The sequence below is a fragment of the Nipponia nippon genome, unplaced genomic scaffold (assembly GCF_047370975.1).
Source record: "Nipponia nippon isolate SJK-2023a ecotype South Korea unplaced genomic scaffold, ASM4737097v1 scaffold_22, whole genome shotgun sequence".
NCBI lineage: Eukaryota > Metazoa > Chordata > Aves > Pelecaniformes > Threskiornithidae > Nipponia > Nipponia nippon.
The window spans coordinates 7,326,569-7,342,012 of NW_028262339.1; the positions used below are offsets into that span (position 1 = coordinate 7,326,569).

General features: G+C 47.0%; 1 protein-coding gene across 3 annotated transcripts in view; it reads right to left on the reverse strand.

Moving 5' to 3' along the window:
• LOC148055464 (ras GTPase-activating protein 1-like) overlaps positions 1-15,444 on the reverse strand; it is a 100,517-nt gene that overhangs the window by 27,040 nt on the left and 58,033 nt on the right. The window contains exon 4 of one of the 3 annotated variants that reach the window (XR_015705371.1): positions 4,525-6,137. The exons of the other annotated variants lie outside the window; for them this stretch is intronic. The gene's annotated coding sequence lies outside the window, so the exon portion shown is untranslated. Of the gene's footprint in view, positions 1-4,524; positions 6,138-15,444 lie in introns of those variants that run through there. 3 annotated transcript variants of the gene reach the window in all.

Below are 15,444 nucleotides of genomic sequence, written 5' to 3' on the forward strand. Positions count from 1 at the left end.
GGGTGGACCTGACCATGGAGGCCATCACGCAGGTCACCCGTGAATGTGAAACATGTGCTGCAATCAAGCGAGCCATGTGAGTAAAGTGTTCCTGGAACAGAGGGCGGTGGCTGGGATACCGATATGGCGAGGCCTGGCAAATTGACTATAACAGACCACTGCCACGAACCTGCCAAGGCAAGTGCTACATACTCACCATGGTGGAAGCAACTACCAGGTGGCTAGAAACATACCCTGTAAACCGTTTTGGGCCTTCAAAGGCAAGTTTTATGGCAACATGGTACCCCAGAAAGAATTGAGTCAGACAGTGGGACTCATTTCCACACATCAGTGTTTTGGCTACTGCTGAGCAGTGCTCTCACAGCATCAAGGCTGCTTTTCTACCACCACCACCAAAGGCCAGTAGGCTGGGAGTGGTCAAGAGGTTAGGAGGGGACATAGCCAGGACAGCTGACCCAAACTGACGAAAGGGATATTCCATACCATATGACATCGTGCTCAGCCATAAAATCTAAGAGAAAGGAGGAAGGAGAGGAGGGGCATTGGTTACTAAGTTAAAGCAACCGCTATGCATACTGAGGCCCTACTTCCCAGGAAGTGGCTAGGCATCGCCTGCTCATGGGAAGTAGAGAATAAATAATTTTTTTTGCTTTGATTCCATGCATGGCCTTTTCATATTTCATTAAACTGCCTTTATCTCGACCCACAAGTTTTTAATCTTATTTTCTCCTCCTGTCCTGCTGAGGAGGGGGAGTGATAGAGCAGTTTGATGGACACCTGACAGCCAGCCAAGGTCAACTCACCACATAGTGGTTGACCTCAGCGAGTAGTCAAGCACCCACACAGCTGCTTGCTCACTCCCTCCCACCTCCCAGCAGGACAGGGGAGAGAATAGGAAGAACAAAAGCAAGAAAACTCATGGGTTGAGCTAAAGATAGTTTAATACATGAAGGAAAGAGGGAAAAAAAACAACCAAGCAATGGAAAGGCAATCACTCAACACCTCCCGCAAGCACACTGATGCCCAACCAGTCTCAGGGCACCCTTTAACCAGCTACCTTCAACCTACACCCACACCCCTCCTCCAGTCTTCCTCTACCCCAGTTTTTATTGCTGAGCATGACATTATATGTGCCGAAAGACGAGCCGGCAGGGGAGAAGAACAGCCTGGCTGAACAGAGAGCTTTGGCTGGAGCTCAGGAATAAAAGGAGAGTTTATGACCTTTGGAAGAAGGAGCAGGCAACTCAGGACGACTACAAGGATGTTGTGAGGTTATGCAGGGAGAAGATTAGAAGGGCCAAAGCCCAACTAGAACTTAAACTGGCTACTGCCGTAAAAGACAATTAAAAATGTTTCTACAAATACATTAGCAACAAAAGGAGAGCTAAGGAGAATCTCCATCCTTTATTGGATGCAGGGGGAAACAGAGTGAGAAAGGATGAGGAAAAGGCTGAGGTACTTAATGCCTTATTTGCCTCAGTCTTTAATAGTCAGACTAATTGTTCTCGGGGTACCCAGCCCCCCTGAGCTGGAAGACAGGGACAGGGAGCAAAATTAAGCCCCCATAATCCAAGGGGAAATGGTTAGCAACCTGCTACACCACTTTTAGACATGCACAAGTCTATGGGGCTGGATGGGATCCACCCAAGGGTACTGAGGGAGTTGGTGGAGGTGCTCACCAAGCCACTTTCCATCATCTATTATCAGCAGTCCTGGTTAACCGGGGAGGTCCCAGTTGACTGGAGGTTAGCAAATGTGATGCCGATCTACAAGAAGGGTCGGAAGGAGGATCCGGGGAACTACAGGCCTGTCAGCCTGACCTCGGTGGCAGGGAAAGTTATGGAACAGATCATCCTGAGTGCCATTACGCGGCACGTGCGGGACAACCGGGGGATCAGGCCCAGTCAGCATGGGTTTATGAAAGGGAGGTCCTGCTTCACTAGCCTGGTCTCCTTCTATGACAAGGTGACCTGCTTAGTGGATGAGGGGAAGGCTTTGGATGTTGTCTACCTGGACTTTAGTAAGGCCTTTGACACAGTCTCCCACAGCATTCTCCTGGAGAAGCTGGCTGCTCACGGCTTGGATGGGTGCACTCTGCTCTGGGTTAAAAACTGGCTGGATGGCCGAGCCCAGAGAGTGGTGGTGAATGGAGTCAAATCCAGTTGGCGGCCGGTCACGAGTGGTGTTCCCCAGGGCTCAGTGTTGGGGCCGGTCCTGTTCAACATCTTCATTGATGCTCTGGATGAGGGGATTGAGTGCACCCTCAGGAAGTTTGCAGATGACACCAAGTTGGGTGGAAGTGTCGATCTGCTGGAGGGTAGGAAGGCCCTACAGAGGGACCTGGACAGGCTGGATCGTTGGGCCGGGGCCAACTGTATGAGATTCAACAAGGCTAAGTGCTGGGTCCTACACTTGGGTCACAGCAATCCCACGCAACGCTACAAGCTTGGAAAAGCTGCCTGGTGGAAAAGGACCTGGGGGTGTTGGTTGACAGTCGCCTGAACATGGGCCAGCAGTGTGCTCAGGTGGCCAAGGCAGCCAATAGCATCCTGGCTTGGTGGTGGTGATATTGGTAAAGATTATCTTAGCTCATTTTACCCTAACAATACCATGACATCGTGAAACAGGATATCTGTCTCAGAACAAAAACCCCAAAGTGAATGATAGTCTGTTTTGTTAATTGCCCGTGAAGGGCCAAAGTTAAGTGAAACTAGGGTAAAGGTAATTCCAGCAAGGGGAGATCACGACCACCAACTCAAAGACCACCCACTCAAGAAACCCACCAACCCAAAAGATTAAGGAAGTAAAGGTCTCGAAAATCATAGTGAGCATGCATAGTAATTTACATGGCAGGCGAAGAATTTTAACCAATCATTTAACAGAGAAACAATGAATATGTATTAGATGATTAGATATGTTAAAATCTTGTGTATAAATAACTGTTAGTTTACACCAACGGTGTGCTGGTTTGTACCATGCACCCATATCTGCGCATTTACATAATAAAGGAAAATACCTCGAGTCTGTGTGTAAATTGGGCGATGCACACCGGGTAACGGACCCAAGTTTTTGGGACAACAGTGGGTTGACCTTGGCTGGCCACCAGGTGCCCACCAAGCTGCTCTATCACTCCCCCTCCATCAACAGCATAGGAGGAGAAAACATGACAAAAAGCTAATGGGTTGAGATAAGGACAGGGAGATCACTCAGCCATTACCGTCATGGGCAAAACAGACTCCCGTCATGGGCAAAACAGACTCAACTTGGGGAAATTAATTTATTGCCAATTAATCAGAGTAGGATAATGAGAAATAAGAACCAATCTAAAACCACCTTCCCCTCCCTTCTTCTTGGTCTCAACTTTACTTCTGAATTCTCTACCTCCTCCTGCCAAGCAGCGCAGGGAGATGGGGAATGGAGGTTGCAGTCAGTTCATAACATTTCATCTCTGCCACTCCTTCCTCCTCATGCTCTTTCCCTGCTCCACTGTGGGGTCCCTCACACGGGAGACAATCCTTCATGAACTTCTCCAACATGGGTCCTTCCCATGGGCTGCAGTCCTTCAGGAATGGACTGCTCTAGTGTGTGTCTCCCACTGGATCACAGGTCCTGCCAGAAACCCGCTCCTGCTTGGGCTCCTCTCCACAGGCTGCAGCTTCCTTCAGGGCACAATCCCACCTGCTCTGATGTGGGGTCCTCTACAGGCTGCAGGGTGGATATCTGCTCCACCATGGACCTCCATGGGCTACAGGGGAACAACCTGCATCACCATGGTCTTCTCCACAGGCTGCAGGGGAAGCTCTGCTCTGGTGCCTGGAGCACCTCCTCCCCCTCCTTCTTCACTGACCTTGGTGTCTGCAGGGTTGTTTCTCTTACATAGGCTCACTCCTCTCTCTCCCAGCTGCTGTTGCGCAGCATTTTTTACCCTTTCTTAAATATGTTATCACAGAGGCTCTACCAACATCACTGATTGGCTCAGCTTTGGTCAGCGACAGGTCTGTCTTGCAGCCAGCTGGAACTGTCTGTGTCCGACCTGGGGGCAGCTTCTGGCATCTTCTCACAGAAGCCACCTTCTTCCTCACACTTTTCCCCTGCTCCAGCATGGATTCTTCTATGGGCTGCAGTCCAGGAAATATCCAGCTGCTCTGGCATGGGGTCCTCCATGGGCTGCAGTGTAGATATCTGCTCTGGTGTGGTCTTTTCCATAGACTGTAGGGAAATCTATGCTTTGGCACCTGGAGCACCTCCTCCCCCTCCTTCTTCTCTGACCTTGGTGTTAGCACTACTGTTTCTCTTTTTTGCCCTCCTCCTCTTCCTGTGTGGCATGTTTGCCCTTTCTTAAATATGCTTTCACAGAGGCAAAACCAGCTTCACTGATTGGCTCAGCTTTGTCCTTCGGTGGGTCCATTGCAGAGCCGGCTGGAACCATCTATGTCCGGCACAGGGCAGCCCCTGACCTCTTCTCACAGAGGCCACCCCTGCAGCACCCACCCCCCCCCCAATCTTGCCAAGTACACCCAATAATACAATCTTGCAAACTTAGCATGGAAAAAAATTTCGCAGTATCCCAGCTACTGTGATCCATGAAAACAGGCATTATTCCATCTAAAAACATCAGCTAAAACCACACACAGATTTATACAGGTTTGCCCCGCACTAATGATAAATATCTCGGTCTTTGTACAAGCAAAAGTTACAAGCCCTGGGCAAACAAACAAGTGAGAAAGTTACAACTTGATATAAGAAACAGTATCCCAGATAGTAGGGAACACACGCAGACATAATTTCTTTAGGCTGCAACTATATTAGTGGTTATCTCACCCTAGACCATTCCATCTATAGATTAAATGGAGAACTGATAACCTGCCCTGCCTAAATTGCTGACTACTTTGAGTGAAGATTGCTTCCAACTATCGGTCTTGTTGAAGAAGGCTGAAATTGTGCTGTAGAGGAGCTTCAGCCAAACTCCCCAGTTTCCTTCTGGGATGACTCCCAAACTGGAAATGGAAGTAGAGTATAAAGGAAACCTCATCTGGTACAAGTAACTTTAATGAAAACCTGCCACAAAGCAACAATTGAAATTAAGTTGACCTCTTTAGTTTGCCCTCCCCCAAGTCAATTTTCCAAATGATTAGCATTGTCCATCTTGACATCAAACATTTGTTCTGCAAGGTTTCCTTAATCATCTCCAAATGATGCACTTAAAATGATGGTTGTTAAAAATTACCAAGTTAGACAACCAAGAGCATTCACTTGTTTTTAAAAGGATAAATGACTAGTGTTTCCTGTCTCTAATGCTTCATTAATCTTGTAGCTGTCTTGAACAATGCAGGTTCTCCCAGGATAAAAGATCCCAAACTTCAGCAGTTCTTTCTTCCACCATTTTACATAGGGGATTTGTAGGAGGAAAACAGAACAGGCACAGACTGGAACAATTATCTGAACCTTGAGGGGTCTTTGTGCAGGTAATACTGATGGAATTTTTTTCCCCCCACTCATTTCCAGCTATTTGCAAAACTCAGCTTTCAACTCCAGTTATTTACCCTTTCCATTTATGAAGTCATCAGATTCTTTCTTCTAGTATCTTTTTCCTAACCAAAGAGTAAAGAGTATATACTACCAAACCATGCTCCATCAAAATAAACAAATTATACAAATGACAAAACATTTGAATGTTGCAAAGGCTAGATGGTGAGACATCTTTAAGGGAATATCTTTTTCTCTTTAAGAGGAAGGGAAAGGTAAACTGTATGTGGATCAAGGGGTGGAATGTAGCAATCCTGACCCAGAGACCATTGTACATTGAGGAGTTAGTGATCCACATACCTGCCATGCTGCAGGTACAGCTCAGCCTTCAGGCCTGTGTTGTGCTGCACATATTCCTTGGCAGCAGAATAAACTCAGCCAGCTCACTGTAACAAAGGAGCCTGCAGGCAGCTCCCATTTGGTACCAGCGATTACACCACCAAAGTGCAACAAGTTCTCATGTGAACATCCTTTATGAATATAAGTTTCTAACAAGAAAACAACTCTATAATAGCTTGAATGACCAAAAAGGAGGAACCTTTCTCCACGGACGGGATCTGTGCAGCACGCTGTGGGAAAATCCATCTGGGGTCTGTCCAACACTTCAGCATCTGAAGGGACATAACATTTACTCACTATCTATATTCCTCTTTTTATTCTGTCTTATTAAAACAGCTATTGTATTAAGCCATTTGTTGTCAGGCCTTTCTTACTGAGATCCAGAAAGAACCCTGCACTGTCTCTCACCTGTCCCCCTCCACCTCCAGTGCAGAACACTGTCTGTCACTCTTTTGCTATGTCTCTCTGTTCCATTGTCTCTCTCCCCCATCCATCTTGTTCTCTCTTTCAAACCCTCTCTCCCCCACTCTTTCACTCAAAGTTGTCTCTCTCCCTTTCACTCTCATGCTCACTCCCTCTCCCGCCACATCTGTTTCAGTCCATATCTTTCACTCCGTGTCTCTCTTCACTCCATCCCTCACTCTCTTACTACATCTCTCCCTCCCTCCCCTCTGTCTTACTACATATCTCTCTCACTCCATCCTGCTCTGTCTTTACTTTGTCTCTCTTGTTCATTCAATTTCTCTCATTCCATCTCTCTTTACTGCCGTAAAAGACAATTAAAAATGTTTCTACAAATACATTAGCAACAAAAGGAGAGCTAAGGAGAATCTCCATCCTTTATTGGATGCAGGGGGAAACAGAGTGAGAAAGGATGAGGAAAAAGCTGAGGTACTTAATGCCTTCTTTGCCTCAGTCTTTAATAGTCAGACCAGTTGTTCTCAGGGTACCCAGCCCCCTGAGCTGGAAGACAGGGACAGGGAGCAGAATGAAGCCCCCATAATCCAAGGGGAAATGGTTAGCGACCCGCTACACCACTTAGATACACACAAGTCTATGGGACTAGATGGGACCCACCCAAGGGTACTGAGGGAGCTGGTGGAGGTGCTCACCAAGCCACTTTCCATCATCTATCATCAGCAGTCCTGGCTAACCAGGGAGGTCCCAGTTGACTGGAGGCTAGCAAATGTGACGCCCATCTACAAGAAGGGCTGGAAGGAGGACTCTTCGCTGGGTAAAAAAACTGGCTGGATGGCCGGGCCCAAAGAGTTGTGGCGAATGGAGTTAAATCCAGTTGGCGGCTGGTCACAAGTGATGTTCCCCAGGGCTCAGTATTGGGGCTGGTTCTGTTTAATATCTTTATCAATGATCTGGATGAGGGGATCGAGTGCACCCTCAGGAAGTTTGCAGATGACACCAAGCTGGGTGGGAGTGTTGATCTGCTGGAGGGTAGGAAGGGTCTACAGAGGGATCTGGACAGGCTGGATCGATGGGCCGAGGCCAACTGTATGAGGTCCAACAAGGCTAAGTTCCGGGTCCTGCACTTGGGTCACAACAACCCTATGCAACGCTACAGGCTTGGAGAAGAGTGGCTGGAGAGCTGCCTGGCAGAAAAGGACCAGGGGTGTTGGTCGACAGCCAGCTGAATATGAGCCGGTAGTGTGCCCGGGTGGCTAAGAATGCCAATAGCATCCTGGCTTGCATCATAAATAGTGCGGCCAGCAGGACTAGGGAAGTGATCGTCCCCTTGTACTCGGCACTGGTGAGGCCGCACCTCGAGTACTGTGTTCAGGTTTGGGCCCCTCACTTCAAGAAGGACACTGAGATGCTGGAGCACGTCCAGAGAAGGGCAACGAAGCTGGTGAAGGGTCTAGAGAACAGGTCTTATGAGGAGCGGCTGAAGGAGCTGGGGTTGTTTAGTCTGGAGAAGAGGAGGCTGAGGGGAGACCTTATAACTCTCTACAACTACCTGAAAGGAGGTTGTAGCGAGGTGGGGGTTGGTCTCTTCTCCCTAGTAACGAGTGATAGGATGAGAGGAAATGGCCTCAAGTTGCTCCAGGGGAGGTTTAGGTTGGATATTAGGAAAAACTTCTTCACCGAAAGGGTGGTCAAGCATTGGAACAGGCTGCCCAGGGAAGTGGTTGAGTCCCCATCCCTGCAGGTATTTAAAAGACGTGTAGATGTAGCGCTTAGGGACGTGGTTTAGTGGTGGACTTGGCAGTGCTAGGTTAACGGTTGGACTTGATGATCTTAAAGGTCTTTTCCAACCTAAATGATTCTATGATTCTGATATCCCTTTGGCCAATTCGGGTCAGCTGTCTCGGATGTATCCCCTCCCAACTTCTTGCCCACCCCTAGTTTACTCACTGAGGGTGGCAGAATAGGAAAAAGAGAAAGCCTTGATACTGTGCAAGCAAGGTTCAGCAATAGCCAAAACATTGGTGTGTTATCGGCCACAAATACAAAACACAGCACCATATGGGCTGCTATGAAGAAAGTCAACTCCATCCCAGCCAGACCCAATACATTCACTGTTTAACACTGGAATAGAAATTTTTGTTTAACTCTGAACTTGTGCTTGTTGTCCTTTGCTGACGACTAGCTGATTGTTTGGGGGATTATATTCTGTAAACATTTTTTAGTTGTTTGTCCTAAGAACCAATTGCCTTATGAAGCTGATTAATTGAGCCATATTCCTGCTAAGTGCTACTGCAGTTCTATCATCCCTGAATAAGATGTGTTCTCTTTTCTCATGCTTGGAGTGTTTTTGGTTTTCTGCTAACTTTTTGAAGAGGATTTGATCTATGATTTGTAATAGTTGATGTTTTCTAATTAATTGGATGGTTTTTGAGACTCAAGCTGTGGAGAGCTTTTAGCTTTCACATAATTTGATATTTTCCAAGGATTACACTACAAGCTAAAATGTTGTCGTGCTTCCGATCTCAATAAAGGGGTTTTTGATTCGCATTTACAAGAAGTGAGTAACGAATGCTATGACCAGGACTAGAGGGGCCCTGCCTCCAGCCAGGTGGAGGAGAGGGACAACCGGGTGTACTGGACTGTGTGGATTCGATGGCCTGGCACATCAGACCCACAGGAGTAGAAGGCTCTAGTGGACACCGGTGCACAGTGTACCCTAATGCCATCAAGCTATGAAGGGGCAGAACCCATCCGTATTTCTGGAGTGACAGGGGGATCCCAACAGCTGACTGTATTAGAGGCCGAAGTAAGCTTAACCGGGAAGGAGTGGCAGAAGCACCCCATTGTGACTGGCCCAGAGGCTCCATGCATCCTTGGCATAGATTACCTCAGGAGAGGGTATTTCAAGGACACAAAAGGGTATCAGTGGGCTTTTGGTATAGCTGCCCTGGAGATGGAGGAAATTAAACAGCTGTCTACCCTGCCTGGTCTCTTGAGGGACCCTTCTATTGTGGGGTTGCTGAGGGTCAAAGAACAACAGGTGCCAATCGCTACCACAGCAGTGCACAGGTGGCATTATTGCACCAACAGAGACTCCCTGATTCCCACCCATAAGCTGATTCGTCGACTGGAGAGCCAAGGAGTGATCAGCAAGACTCGCTCACCCTTTAACAGTCCCATATGGCCAGTGCGAAAGCCTAATGGAGAGTGGAGACTAACAGTAGACTATCGGGGCCTGGACAAAGTCACGCCACCACTGAGTGCTGCTGTGCCGGACATGCTAGAACTTCAATATGAATTGGAGTCAAAGGCAGCCAAGTGGTATGCCACAACTGACATCGCTAATGCGTTTTTCTCAGTCCCTTTGGCAACAGAGTGCAGGCCACAGTTTGCTTTCACTTGAAGGGGGGTCCAGTACACCTGGAATCAACTGCCCCAGGGGTGGAAACATAGCCCCACCATTTGCCATGGACTGATCCAGACTACATTGGAACAGGATTAAGCTCCAGAACACCTGCAGTACATTGATGACATCATCGTGTGGGGCAACACAGAAGCAGAAGGTTTTGAGAAAGGGAAGAAAATAGTCCAAATCCTTCTGGAGGCCGGCTTTGCCATAAAACAAAGTAAGGTCAAGGGACCTGCACAGGAGATCCAGTTTTTAGGAATAAAATGGCAAGATGGACGTCGTCAGATCCCAATGGATGTGATCAACAAAATAACAGCCATGTCCCCACCAACCAGCAAAAAGGAAACACAAGCTTTCTTGGGCATTGTGGGTTTTTGGAGAATGCATGTTCCAAATTACAGTCTGATCGTAAGGCCTCTCTATCAAGTGACCCGGAAGAAGAACGATTTCAAATGGGGCCCTGAGCAACGACAACCCTTTGAACAAATTAAACAGGAGATAGTCCATGCAGTAGCCCTTGGGCCAGTCCAGGCAGGCTCTACACTGCAGCTGGGGGGAATGGCCCTACCTGGAGAGCCCAGGAATCTTGGATGTGATCGTGGACTGGCCAGAAGGCAAAGATTTCGGAATATCGCCAGAGGAGAAGGTGACGTGTGCTGAGGAGGCCCCACTGTATAATAAAATACCAGCAAATGAGAAGCAATATGCCCTGTTCACTGATGGGTCCTGTCATCTTGTGCGGAAGCATCGGAGGTGGAAGGCTGCTGTATGGAGTCCTGTACGACAAGTTGCAGAAACTGCTGAAGGAGAAGGTGAATTGAGTCAGTTTGCAGAGGTGAAAGCCATCCAGCTGGCTTTGGATATTGCTGAACGAGAAAAGTGGCCAGAGCTCTATCTCTATACTGACTCATGGATGGTGGCAAATGCCCTCTGGGGGTGGTTACAGTAATGGAAGCAGAGCAACTGGCAGCGCAGAGGCAAACCCATCTGGGCTGCCGCATTGTGGCAAGATATTGCTGCCCGGATAGAGAACCTGGTTGTAAAAGTACATCATGTAGATGCTCACATACCCAAGAGTCAGGCCACTGAAGAACATCAAAACCACCAGCAGGTGGATCAGGCTGCTAAGATTGAAGTGGCTCAGGTGGATCTGGACTGGCAACATAAGGGTGAATTATTGCTAGATTGGTGGGCCCATGACACCTCAGGCCATCAAGGAAGAGATGCAACATCTAGATGGGCTCGTGATCGAGGGGTGGACCTGACCATGGACACTATTGCACAGGTTGTCCACGAATGTGAAACGTGCTGCAATCAAGCAAGCGAAGCGGTTCAAGCCTCTCTGGTATGGAGGACGATGGCTGAAATATAAATACGGGGAGGCCTGGCAGACTGATTATATCACACTCCCACAAACCTGCCAAGGCAAGCGCCATGTGCTTACAATGGTGGAAGCAACCACTGGATGGCTGGAAACATATCCCGTGCCCCATGCCACCGCCCGGAACACTATCCTGGGCCTTGAAAAGCAAGTCCTATGGCGACATGGCACCCCAGAAATAATTGAGTCAGACAATGGGACTCATTTCCAAGACAACCGCATAGACACCTGGGCCAAAGAGCATGGCATTGAGTGGGTATATCACATCCCCTATCATGCACCAGCCTCCGGGAAAATCGAACGATACAATGGACTGTTAAAGACTACACTGAAAGCAATGGGTGGTGGGACATTCAAACACTGGGATACCCATTTAGCAAAGGCCACCTGGTTAGTCAACACTAGGGGATCTGCCAATCGAGCTGGCCCTGCCCAATCAAGACTTTTACGTACTGTAGAGGGGGATAAAATCCCTGTAGTGCACCTAAAAAATATGACGGGGAAGACAGTCTGGGTTACTCCCGCCTCGGGCAAAGGCAAACCCACTCGTGGGATTGCTTTTGCTCAAGGATCAGAGTGCACTTGGTGGGTGATGCGGGAGGACGGGGAAGTCCGATGTGTACCTCAAGGGGATGTGATTTTGGGTGAAAATAGCCAATGAACTGAACTGTATGATGTTAATTGCTATATAATACTGGATGTCATCACTTCTATGGTGACTATATGCCATATCAACAGTATTACAGTAAGAATCACCCAGATTAATGAAGAATGAACTTTGAGGAAACCGAGCAAAGTGCAGCAGTGATGGAACCAGAACTGGCTTCAGCATGCAACAGTCCAACACCACACACCATCTCTCCTGCCCTGAAAGACTGTTATGATGAGTGAAGCCCAAAGTCATGGACTAAATGAACTCAACAAATATTTTAGAGGGATAGCCTATAGACTAAGACTGGAAAAGTGGTAGTGATTAATTGGAATGTATTGGAAAGGTTAAGACCTGGACATGACATAGATGGTATGGAATAAGGGGTGGATATTGTCCTGGTTTCAGCTGGGATAGTGTTGATTTTTTTCTTCCTAGTAGCTGGTATAGTGCTGTGTTTTGGATTTAGGATGAGAATAATGTTGATAACACACTGATGTTTTAGTTGTTGCTAGGTAGTGCTTACACTAGTCAAGGACTTTTCAGCTTCCCATGCTCTGCCCGGTGTATAAGAAGCTGGGAGGGGGCACAGCCAGGACAGCTGACCCAGACTGGCCAAAGGGCTATTCCATACCATATGACATCATGCTCAGTATATAAACTGGGGGGAGTTGACCGGGGGGCAGCGATCGCTGCTCGGGAATGGGCTGGGCATCAGTCGGCGGGTGGTGAGCAATTGTACAGTGTATCACTTGCTTTGTACATTATTATATTATTATTACTATTACTATTACTATTACTATTACTATTACTATTACTATTACTACTATTCTATTTCATTTTACTTCAATTATTAAACTGTTCTTATCTCAACCCACGAGTTTTCTGACTTTCACCCTTCCAATTCTCTCCCCCATCCCACTGGGGTGTGGGGAGTGAGTGAGTGGCTGTGTGGTGCTTAGTTGCCAGCGGAAACCAGGACAAATGTTGATATGTTTTTTAGGAACAAGTAAGGCAAGCGAAGTTGGTGAAAATGTATATTTGTGGAAAAGTGCATAGGGAGAAAGAGAAAGCAGTAAAAATGTGCTTATTGGTTGTTGCTGTTTGTTTGAGATTGCTGAGAGTTCCAAAGTGTAAATACTTCCTGAAGTCTGTTAAATATAGGCTTTATACACACTTAAAATTTTGTAAAGGAAGACCATTGGTTTCACTACAACAACAAAAAGGCAGGGGCATTTTTTGTCAGTGTTGTTGAGGGTTGTTTTATTTTGCTCTATAAGCTTTTATGGCTAGTTTTATTTTTAAAATGTTAGTGGTGGTTGATGCTTTTTGCAGGTGAGCAAGTTGAAAGCAAGTTATCCTGTCCACTGAGCTGCAGTCATTTCTTCCAGGTCAGAAAAGGCCCTTACAAGAACTTTTTCTCTTTGCCAAGGACAACTGGAAATCAGCAAAACCATGTCGTGTAAGACAGGAACAAACTCAGAGTATCCTCATTTTTAAATTTAAATGGAAGGTCTTTACTGACAGGAATGGCTGGCAGGCTATAATTAGTGAATTATTTCTTCTTTCAGGCCTTATATTTCTGCCTGCACTCAAACGTCTGCTGAACTGCACAAGAGTTACGCCAGTGCTTTAGACCTTTTAGGTCTGCAAATTTGACAGTCTGCAAAATAGACACTGTGCAGACTTTGATATAAACCATGCTGATTTTCCCCAAATGTGAACCCAGTATGTAATGATTAGTAGCCATCATAGCTCTGGGCGTTATACACTAGAAAAGTGTAGCAATTCAGTAAACCTCAGCTTGTTCCTACTGCTCTTCTTATAGAAAATAATGGAAAACTACAAATAGAAATAAATTTCCCTGAATCTCCTACTCTTACTGGGTAATTTCACAGTAACTATAAAGTCAGCATCTGTCACATTTATATAGAGTTGACTATTTACTAGATGGTGGGATAAAGGAATTTGCTTAAAATTATCTCTTAGTAAATTCCTATTGAAACTGTCAGTTGTTTATCTCTTTTTTCTTCCTTCAGAGGAATTTATGTGACATTTTTCCTCTCAAGGAACACCAACTTCAACTTGCTTTGAAGGCATTTTTTCCTTTGGTTTCTCAAGTGCTGCATTATACATGCATACATGTGCACACAAAGGTATTTCCTGGCCCTGAAGGCATGTAGCATAGCACAGGTCATATCCATATGGCTGAGTTCTCTTCTCCCTCCAAAAGATGGCCACATTCATATTGGGAACAGTCCCAGGTCTGTACCAGTCCCAGAGCAGTACCAGGCATTGTCTTGTAGAATGCTAGTTGGCATGGTCCAGAATTTTGTCATGGAATGTATTATCCATGTCAGCATGTGACCCTGTATCTGGGTCTGTTTACTGGTAAAGATTTAGCCACAGAAAATGCAACCCTGTGCACCAGTACGGAGAGCACAGCTGCCAGGAAAAAGCACAGTGGTCATTTGAGGGTCCCTCCCCCACCCGAAGCAGCTGGAAGAGGATGAAGCCGTCCTTGAGAGAGTGGCTCAGGAAAGCCAGTGACTTTATCTGGAGGAAGAAACATTGGGCTTTCAGTTTAAGGGTCTGTCAGAGAGCAACAAGGGTCAACTGCTTCCAAAGGGCAGGTGAGCTGGGACCCAGGGGTAACCCCAGTGCAGGCAGTGGACTTTGGTACAATCCCAAAGCATCTGAACACAGCAGGCAGAAACAGGTGCTGGTAACAGGGCCCATCAACATTCCCAGACAAGGCAAGGTGATAAACTAGGTCCAGGGTCCATCCAGGGAGCCCAGTAAAGAGTAAAGGGAGACAGGACCAGAGACAAGTCTACAGCATGGGTCCACAGGTGGCAGTGTTAGGGAATAAAGAGAGCTTTCTCAAAATAATATTGAAGAGCTTTTTCTGCATCTGTCAGGGCACAGCAAGAGCTGGCAGCTCCATACAGGCTGGGGATCCCAGAGCCAAAACAGACAGCATATCCAGCAGGACAGGGGCTTCACCAGCCACAGCCCTGTCCCACCACCCCTAAAAAGAACAAGGCAGGCCTGGGGGAAGGGGCAGCCCAGATCATCACCATAGTGAGGAGACAGGTACAACGTCAAACCAGGAAGTCAATCCACAAGTCAGGATCTGGTCTCATGAGGGTAACCAGAGCCAGACGCAGTCCACTTATCATCAGGAAGGCCCCTAGTAACAAACCAGGTCTGAGATCAAGCCTGGAAATCAATTTGTGAGTTGAGGTCCCCAATCAACAGTATCCATAGTCAGACACCGCCATGGCTATGGTAGAACTACAGACAGACAGAATCACAAAAAAGCTTAAACAAAGACTAAAGGCCTTGGGCTGAGCTTAAATGGATCCCTTGGGCCACAGGCAGAGGGTGTGGGTGGAGACCTCACCTGAGGCTGTTCAGGACCATTAAGGTTTATTAGTCCCCTCAGGGCCCTGACAGTCTCTCTGGCATGTGTCTAATGAGATAATTGCTCCATAGGAAATCAGGGTTTAAAGTTCCACTGAGGTTTATAGCAATTTTTTATGAATAGCTATTTATAACTAATTTTCTGGATTTCAAACCAGGGCCAGGTAGAGTTTACTACCACATGCCTCTAGATGTTTGACTGTGTTATCAGGATGATGAGCACATTAATGCTTAGCCTTGTAGCTCATTAAATCCTAGCTCTCTTTTGCATCTGTTAGCCAGTGAATAATTGCC